This window comes from Chrysemys picta, chromosome 1 (genome assembly GCF_011386835.1).
Source record: "Chrysemys picta bellii isolate R12L10 chromosome 1, ASM1138683v2, whole genome shotgun sequence".
Taxonomy (NCBI): Eukaryota; Metazoa; Chordata; order Testudines; family Emydidae; genus Chrysemys; species Chrysemys picta.
The window spans coordinates 49,025,498-49,035,497 of NC_088791.1; the positions used below are offsets into that span (position 1 = coordinate 49,025,498).

General features: G+C 35.2%; 2 long non-coding RNA genes across 4 annotated transcripts in view; one reads left to right on the forward strand and one right to left on the reverse strand.

Annotated features, from left to right (window-relative positions):
* Positions 1 to 10,000, reverse strand: part of LOC101952467 (uncharacterized) — a 25,151-nt gene that overhangs the window by 13,913 nt on the left and 1,238 nt on the right. The window lies entirely within an intron of this gene.
* The window catches only part of LOC101952629 (uncharacterized), a 68,100-nt gene that overhangs the window by 1,008 nt on the left and 57,092 nt on the right, over positions 1 to 10,000 (forward strand). The window lies entirely within an intron of this gene.

A 10,000-nucleotide genomic window follows, 5' to 3' on the forward strand; every position in this document is an offset into this window, starting at 1 on the left:
ATTAAAACTCATTACTCTCTCTCTCTCTAGGTTATATGTTTAATTGCTGTACTGGATTGTTATGGGTGATTTGTTAAAATCATACAAACATATACGTATCTTAACTTACAAATGGAAACTGAAATGGAAAACTTTTGACTTCTTAAAATCTTTGATATTTTAGTTGTATTATTATATGTGTAGGAATAATTCAGCAACACCACTTTAAGTAAGCCTTTAGTTCAACCTTTGTCTTTCTAGTCTAAACATTTTTATATTTCACCAAAGTTTATCTGGACTTTTTCAAAATGATCTATGTCAAGGAATCAGGCTAAGTGATAAAAACAGGAAGAGAAAGTCTGCACCAGTGAATATTTATATTGGCAAGAGCTGACAATTTTATAAAAGAAAAAACAAACACAGAGGCTGTTCATTTCTGAAATGAAATCAGCTTCACTCCATTTGTTTCAGGAAAACATCATTGCATGAAATGATATAAATCAGTATTGATATCCCTAAGCTTCAAACCAAAAGAGACAAATGCACTCTAAACCACAGTATTTCAACAGATCTGAGTCAACTTTACTGTTGTCTAGTTTCTGCTAATCATCATAAAAATTCCCAGTGAAATAATTATCCCTAAAACAATCAAGACTGTGTATCTCTGTAAAGGAGAAGATCGATTTAACAACAAACACTAGATTTATCTGTATTGATTAAAGGGCATTCAGTGTAATTTTAGTGAATTATGTCTGGCTTTCATTTCCCAGTAGAAATTTTTCTTGTGATGATCAAAAGGCAGATTGCAAACTACTACATGATCTTTTGTGTGCTACCTACATAATATCTAACTAATTACCTTTCAAAGTAACATTGATGTGAGAATGAACAAAATACTATTTCTTCTTTATAAATGGTATCTCTTACTACACATTCATATGACTGAGTTTATAGCACTTACCTAAGAGCCTCATGCCATCTTCTCAATTCATTAATACAGAAATCAGGACTGTACTAAGAGTCAGTGTTAAAGGAACAAATCCAAGATCATCTTATGAGAATAGAATTAGAAAGATTAAGAAAGTAATATGATTTTTCTTCTTAAATAGGAGTAATTTCAAAGGAAATGTTAACACTTTCATGTCTGAATTTTTATTAAGAGTGAAAGGGAGAATTAAGGAAATTAGGCAGGTTTAAAGACAACTTATTGGTGCTGTATGCCTGACACCATTGTTGGGACAATTTAACTGAGAACTAATTGGAGCTAAAAAGGCTTTTTATTTTGTCAACTCAACGTATATGTCAATGTCTACTCATGCATTTATAATCTGATATAATGATGAGAAAGAGTCCAACTTACTTTGTTTACTTAATAACATTAGGCCAGAAAAGATCACCTCCTCATTTCAGTTCTTCAATGCATTGCTAACATAAACTGTCTAATTACACAACTAAATGTTTTAATAAAGTAACCAATTAGAATGTTTACTGATTCTAAATATTCACTGTTAGATACATTTCCATAGGCATCCTTTGAATTAATTTAATTAATAATTCAACCTTCTACAATCACTGGAAAGAAAAAGACAAAATATGTGACAAAAAGTTGGTTTTTAAAAGTCTGAAGCACAATTAAATACTTAGCGGTAGTGTATTCATTGCTGTCTGTGTTAAAGATGCATACATGAAAATATTTCCATGGAAAAGTAAGAAGCTTTCTCACATTCTCTAGGAATACATAATTTTGCACATTTAAATAATCTTCTTGCTGAATCAGGCAGATCATAATGCATGTTTAAGACTCATATGATAAAGGAGATATGTCTTAGCATTTTAATATTTTGACTCACAAATTCAGATTAATTCATTTGCCTTCAAAGCAGATTTATTGGCTGTGATCTGTACTTAATATAAATAATCCAAAGGCATCTCTGATTTATTATTGTTATCTTAATGATGAGTCATTAATTACCATCCAAAAATCATCAACCCAAAGAGCAGAAGCATTTTGTACAGTGACACAGGGTGACAATGATATTGATAACTACTATGTTAAATACAAACTAATTTCAGAAAAGCTTAACAGAAGTAAATGAGAATGTTCCCTGCCTTGTCTAGGAGGAAAACTGCTAATATTGTAAAACAAAATAAAAACCTTGTTTTTTAATTATTAAATGATTGCATAGAGTGACCGTGCTTAAAAACTTGCCAATTACCTTAAAAAAATAATGTTACTTCAGTAGTTGCAGTGTTCCCTAGGAATTCCTCATTACTAATTAGAATAAAGTATAGGAACTACCTCATCTATTGAGATAAAGTTATTTAGTCATTCAAAATAAAATTAGATCCATATTAAGTGCCACCACAATGATGCATACCCATAAGATATCACAACACAAATTTGAGAATGCAAAAAGAAGGGGCTGAAAATCTTGATGTTAAATTGCTATGCAAGTGTCCAACATGACTACATAAATGTAACAATAGTTCTATATTAATTATAGCCCAGTCCTGCTCCCATTCAATATAATGGGAGTTTTACCATTTATTTAAATGGATGTAGAATCAGACCCTTTCTGTTTGTGTTCATTTAATTGCTGTCCTAAAAACTATAGTTTTATTCCATGCCCATAAAATGCATGATTTTTTTCCTTACAGTAGTTGTAGCAAAAATATATATATATTTGATGTCTGAAAATAGTTTAAAAGGGATAAATGTAACTTTTCAAAACAAATGATGCAAATAATTACCACTTGCTAAAAAGTAAATAAACGTAACAGTCTTTTAGATTACCTTAACACATACTGAGTGCATGTTGTATTGTCTTTCCCAATGTATTTAAAAGTCCAATATATGATAAAGTTATCTTATTATAATTAGACTACTAAAACGCAATAATTAAAAGTCTCTTACATTTTTGAGAACTGAAATTATTAAAATATCCAAGAAGAATCAAAGCTTTTTTTTTTTCAAAAAAGATAATTCTTTGAACTGAATTTTAATAAACCAATAACAATGTTATTGTTCAACAGGCAATAATAGTCTTCATATAAACTGAAAAATATTGTTTGGGGTGATTAATATACAATGCTACATTATGCATTTGGGAGTGTCTGTGCATAATTTTTAGTTCTAATGTTATTATGTAATTGAGAGAACATGTTCATTTGCTCTAATAACTACCAAGATGCACTTAATAAAATGAAATGTAATAATACTTGTAATTTAATCTATTCATGGAAGTAATTTTAAAAGTCTACCACTCTCCTTAATGTGGATAACATTCATAATTTATAAAGTGTTGTGATGCAGAATTGACAATGCCATTGTTTTTTACACTTTGAGTTGATTCTGCAGCCTTCATTATCTGCATACCAACCTCAGGATTATCAAGGGCAAACAAAAGATAATTAACACCAGAAACAGGCAAATGCAGGAGCTACTGACTGAGGTTTCTCATTTAATGCAATACCTCTGAAAACTGTAAAACTGAATAACTATTTAAAATCATTTTTAACTGCAGAAAACTATTTTTATATATATTTTCTTTGCTAGATTTAAAATAATAATTTGGCTATAAAGGCTATTTATCCTATGACTAATTGACCTACCCACCCTTAGATACAGTCATTATATGTATTCAACATAAAAAGTACTTTTCAAAATTATTAACCTTAATTTTCTCCACTGGACTTTTATCTAGAGCAGACCGGTAGTCAAGACACCCATGTTCTATTTCTACTGTGTCTTTGATTCACTGAGTGACTTTAGACAAGTCACTTAACTTCTCTCTGCATCATTTTACAATTCTGTAAAATAGGCCTGATAATATCTAGCTATCTCTCAGCGATCTCTGTGAGCTAGGCACAAGCAATTAATGTATTGTAAATTGTGCTAAGATTCTTGGATGAAAGACCTGATAGAAGTGGCTATGTTATTTTCATATGTACTCATGACAGACAAACAAGAAGTTACTGAGTTATGATACACATCCAGTTCAGTATTCCTTGTATGAGAAGAGTCAGTTGGAGATTTTCCTTGTGCAAGAAATATTGAAGTAGATCCTATACAGGGTTACCAGACATCCCGATATTAGGGGCTTATATATGCAACTATAGTGCCCCCACTGAAAAAAGTCCCCAATTTTTTTACACTTGCTCTCTGGTCACCCTAATCCGATGTTAGATTCTAAAATGTCTGCTGTATAGCTAATGAGTAAATATAATCCCATGGGGGGGGGGGGTGTCTTTTCCGAATCAAAGGCAAGGAAGGCATTTTATCCGTAGACTGTAACCTACAAGTGAACATCACAATACAAAATATCCAAGCAGAGTCATTTTGCAAAATGCTAGAAAAATGAGGCGATAGCACTTAGTACACCTCTACCCCAATATAACGTGACCCGATATAACATCAATTCGGATATAATGCGGTAAAGTAGTGCTCCGGGGAGGGGGGGGCTGCACACTCCAGTGGATCAAAGCAAGTTCGATATAACACGGTTTCACCTATAACGCGGTAAAAAATTTTGGCTCCCGAGGACAGCGTTATATCGAGGTAGAGGTGTATCTTGATGCAGTTTACAAATGTTGGAAACAATCTAGCAAACCCGAAATTACTTACATTAGAAATTCTTACCCACAAGTAAATGTGACTGCTTGCCTAAAGACTATTCCTTTTACCTTACCTCTGCTTTTCTAATTTTACATCTAAAATTCATCAATAAGGGCCTAATCCTACAATAAGATCCATGTAAAAGAACACTTGCTTCCATGCAGAACCACATTGGCTTTAATGGGCTCTGCATGGGTTGCTTGCATGGATTCAATGGCAAGGTTAAGGCTTAAGTTATTAAATGTATTATCATTGATCTGAAAGTAGTATTAAAGAGTGTGATCCAGTGTGATAAATTCCACTTGGAATACTCTTAGTATCCCAACCAGTATCCTTTGCTATTCCCATAAAACTTGGCACCCTATGTAAATAATATGTACATTATTCAAAGCACTGCATCTATATACTTCAAACATTAGACTGGCTGATAAAGTGATAATGAAATGGAAACCACATGAGTCCTTTGGGAAATAATGGAAAAAGTAAGTTGGACAGAAATTTCCTAACATGTAGGAAGTATACACAGCATTTCTGAGCTAGAATGTTTTTCTGCTCTAGTTACATACCAGTAATGCAGCCATTTGACAAAAATAAAGAAGTGTTTTGGTATCAAGTCTAAGTATTGACAATGAACTATCATTTTATATTTCAGAAATTATTATAAATCCTTATGTATTTTTGTGTTGGGGTCTTCTATTATATAGTTTACTATATACACTGTATAGAAAGTACACATAAATACACAGTATAATACATGGGCCTCATTCTCTTCTGACTTACACTAGTACTACACCAGTGTACTAGAGTGACTTCAATGGGCTTACCCTGATTTATACCAGTATAGTGAGATAGCCCAGATTCTCTACCTTGGTTTTGGCCCATTTGCATCATCTGAGCAGTGCAGATGTGCTGAAATCTGGCCACAACTGAGAATTCAATGGGGGAGGGAGGAAACCCTCCAATGGCACAAAGCCAGGAACCAACTCCTATGTGAACTGCCCATCCCTCCCTGGGGATGGAGGGAGCATGAGGAAGTGGGGTGGATCTCTTCTCTGCTCTCCCAATTCTCAATTGGGTATGATTCATTAGGGCCAGATTTTTAGAAGTATTTAGGTACCTAAAAATGCAGACAGGCACCCAGTGGGATTTTCAAAAGTGCCTAGGTGCCTAACTCCCATTGATTTCAAAGATGCAGATAGATGCTTTTCAAAATCCCAGTAGGCACCTAACTGTATCCTTACGTGCCAAAATACCTTTAAAAATCTCACCATTAAGATACTCTAACTTACACAAGGATTAGGGAAGCTTGAGAATCAGGGTGTTGTAGCCAGCTCCTTGACACACCCACCTAACCAGTGGATCTCAAAAAACGGAAGTTAACATATCTAAATTTTTATAGATATTCACATTACAGGTCTGTCTCATCTTACGCGGGGGTTCCGTTCCGCGGTTAGTGCGTAAAGTGAAAACCGCGTATAGCCAAAATTCCATTGAGTTCAATGGCGGGCGAAATCACCTACACTACAGGTATAGTATTAAAATTGTTATTTTTCTCTTGTTTGTTTGTTTTGTTTTTGCCAACCGTGTAAAGTTGAAATCATGCATGTTAAATGCGCGTAAGATGCGACAGACCTGTAATAAGTTATAACAATTTTTATATAAAACTGCATTGACATAAGGCCATTTTATGAAATGAACTCTGGTTGGAGTGGATACCATGTCCTTTGAAATAATTCAGTTTATATAAGATTTCCTACATTTAACTCTCCCTCATTATTACTTGTATTACAAGAAAACCATCAGGTGTCTTCACCATTATACTCCAGCTTTCAAACAATAAAGATTACTTTAAAGATACTACTTATAAGACACAATATGCAGGAATAGAACTATAACAAGAAATAAATGGCATCATCTAATTAGAAGGTCCAAAGGACATTACGCAAATAAAATGTTAATGTATATGTCACACAGACATTTTGGTAAAGTCTTGCTTCAAAACATACTGAGTCTTATCCGTCAAACAGCTAACATTAAAAAAAGACTATATTCTAATCTTCACTGGTATTATGGGGTTCTTATTTTCAAAAGTTTTCACAAGAGCTACCCTGCACAGTTTCCTGAACTGCATCTTTTAAGTGACTGTGGTATTCATGGCTTCATTTTAAAAGCTTACTGTAGACTAGGATTTGCAGAGATTTGTATTAAATAAGAGGAATACTTAATACTTAGCAGTCATAGTGAGCCAAAATAGCATGTGCTCTCTTCATTCGGATATTTTTAAACAATTTTTATCTTTACACTGTATTTAACATTATATCATTGCTATATAGTTACATTTTCCATGTATTTATTTTACCAGCAGACATTTTTTATCAATTTATGTAGCTCTTTCAGGAATGGAGCAAGAGTTTAAAGACACAGGGCCATATATTGTCCTTAGGCTGTAAGCAGAATTCCCATTGATGTCTATGGAAATTGTGCGACTAATTGAGGACAGTAGACAGCGCATCATGTTCTAACAGTTATACAATAAAGTGCAGATATTAAAAGGTGATATTAACAATGGAAAATTAACATCATAGCTTTTAATGTTTATACCTCAGGCCTTATAAAAAACAAGCATTACATAAGTAACTAGTTAGTAACTGATTTTACAGTATATGTAATGAAAAATATTTTCCACAAGCTAGGATCAATCTCTAAATTATTCTCCCTCATCTCTACCTCTCCATCATTTTATATATATAAAATAAACAAATTCCAACTATGGCATATCAGAACTAGGCGACCCACTACATGGGATTCAATTCTTAGAATTAAGAGTCCACTTTTATTATACGTATAGGACTCCTTCTCAAACTACCGGGGCTCTGTCATTTAATCTGACCTCCCATCAAGTGCCTTTTTTAGATATATCAGGGTATAGTAGTGGCAGAATGAGGTTATCCAGTAAGTGAGTTGCAGTAACCCTCCTAAGCCGCACATGCACACATTAAAGACCCAATCTTGACCTTCTGATACCCAGCAGTGCAGGGCACCTCAACATCTTACGGACATGTAGCCAGAGTCCACACCATGTTGGCCAGTCCCAAAAGGCAAAGGGATTGGGCCCACTGTGAAAGATGGACAAAGCTCATTCTGCAGTTAGAACCCTAATAACTTTATAGAGGTGGGATAGTGGGAAGGGCTCATGCCAATGACCTACCAGCCCATTAGAAAACCCTCAGCCTGTACATAGGAGCCATTTACTCTAGACCTATGACTATAATAAACTCTGCAGAGCTCCTGGGGGTGGGCACAGAAAGGGAAGAAGAGGACTACCATCTAGTAAGTCACCCTAGATAAACAAGCAAACAATAAAAAATAATAAACAAACAGATTGTTGGGTGTGGGATAGACTTTTAGCTTCCACACACACACAACAATTGCCTAGGGAGGAGGGAGCAACTTACTCCTGACGACAGCTGTTTCAGAAGTGTCAGCTGGGGAGGCTGTCTTTGCACCATGTATCCCATTCAGCTGTGAGTCAGCCAGGGAGGAATCTCCAACTTCTTCTTGGACAAAGAACATTGGGGAGGCACCACCTACCCTGGCATCCCTCCACAAGCTTCAATTACCACCTACAGTCAGCAGAGAGAGAAATTATGGACTTGGGTGGCTACAATTTAAAGGAGAGGATCCTCACAGTATTCCATTTTGCCTCACTGTCTGTAGAGCCCAGACAAAGCATGACAAATTTGAGGGCTTCATGTCACAAAGGTTCTGTGGATGTTCCTTGGGATAAGGTTGGCCCTTGTTGACTGCATCTTAGTCCTATGTTATTACTGTTCAGGGACATGTGGGTGTCTTTCATGTTGCTGCCGCTGCTGCTTTGGAGGCCCCTACAGGAAAGCTTGATAAACAAATTTGAGGTACCAGGGCAGGTGCCCCATATGGACTCTTCAAGGGGAATAAAGAAGTGCGGTGTCACTCAATACAGCTATCAGAATTAGAAATAAGGTACATTTCACTTTTAATTTTCTGAATGGGGCTGGATGTTTTGATAAGACCCACCTCTAGGATTTAACTACTAAAAGTTATGTCCCAGAACTTCATAATTTCATACACAATTTTGTGTGTGCTATTACAATAACAATTGTGCACACAAGTTTCATGTATGTACTTTTATACATGCAATTCTGGAAATCGAGGCCTAGGCCTGTATGTATGTATTGAGGAATGCAGATATCTATCTAAACAAAGCTGAAGCTAGCTGCACTCTCAGCTGCCAGCTGACTGAGGAGTTTTTAAACCACTGTTGCTTTTCTGACTCTCTTAGCTGTCCATGTGTCTTATGTTATTCAATTGATCTACAGTTGCTAGGATCTCCAGAGAGAGGGAGAATAATCACCCAAATTTATCAGTCATGTCAGATAAATGTCTACAACTCAGAGTGAACTCTTGTGAGTGGAGTTGAAGACAAAAGTAATCTGGAACTCCTTTGAGTGTCTCACTGATGTGAAAATACAGTGAAGGAGATCTAATCTGGTGGTCCAATTGTTCAATGAATGCACACTGTGCAAAATACTGATACTTTACCCATTAATCTACAGGAACATAGTGAATGGAGGGATAAGGAATGCTTGACTTAAACCACCAAATTACTTATTTTAGTTAATGCTTGTTTGCGAACCAGCAGTGGTATGTTAGAACATTTTTTGTGTCCATAAATTCCCCATCAAAACTTTTTTGTTGGTTTCTTTGCTATATCTATATTAGGCTACACTTTGAAAGTGAATTTCAAGTCCAAACCATACAGCTTCTAGTCTTACTTCTGGTTCCTTCAAACAAGCAAGTTCAAGCGAACCCATGCAATAACCTGAACTTTGATTATGGGTTTACTGTAGGATTTGATAATGGGAAAATAGGATTTGCTTGAGCCAGACCTTTTTAAACCTAATGGCCTATGATTTACAGGAACCTGTTCTCACACTAAAAATGTGGGTACCCATGTCAAACAAGAATTTGCACATCTTTCCTCAGAAAGAGAAGAGCACTAGCTCCCATTGTTTAATTATACAGTTTGCTTGGGGGGAAAACAGGAGAAAAAGGACATTTTAGTTAGAAAACTAAGTTTTATCATCATATGAAACTAAATTTCTAGATTGATTCAAAGTGGTAAAGGACATATTTCAGCCTTTGCCACTATTGACTAAGTATACCTAATATCTGTGTGGTAACATTACATACTTAAACAACAAGGAGTCTGGTGTCACCTTAAAGACTAACAGATTTATTTGGGCATAAGCTTTCGTGAGTAAAAACCTCACTTCTTCGGATGCATCCTTTCGTGAGGTTTTTACTCACGAAAGCTTATGCCCAAATAAATCTGTTAGTCTTTAAGGTGCCACCAGACTCCTTGTT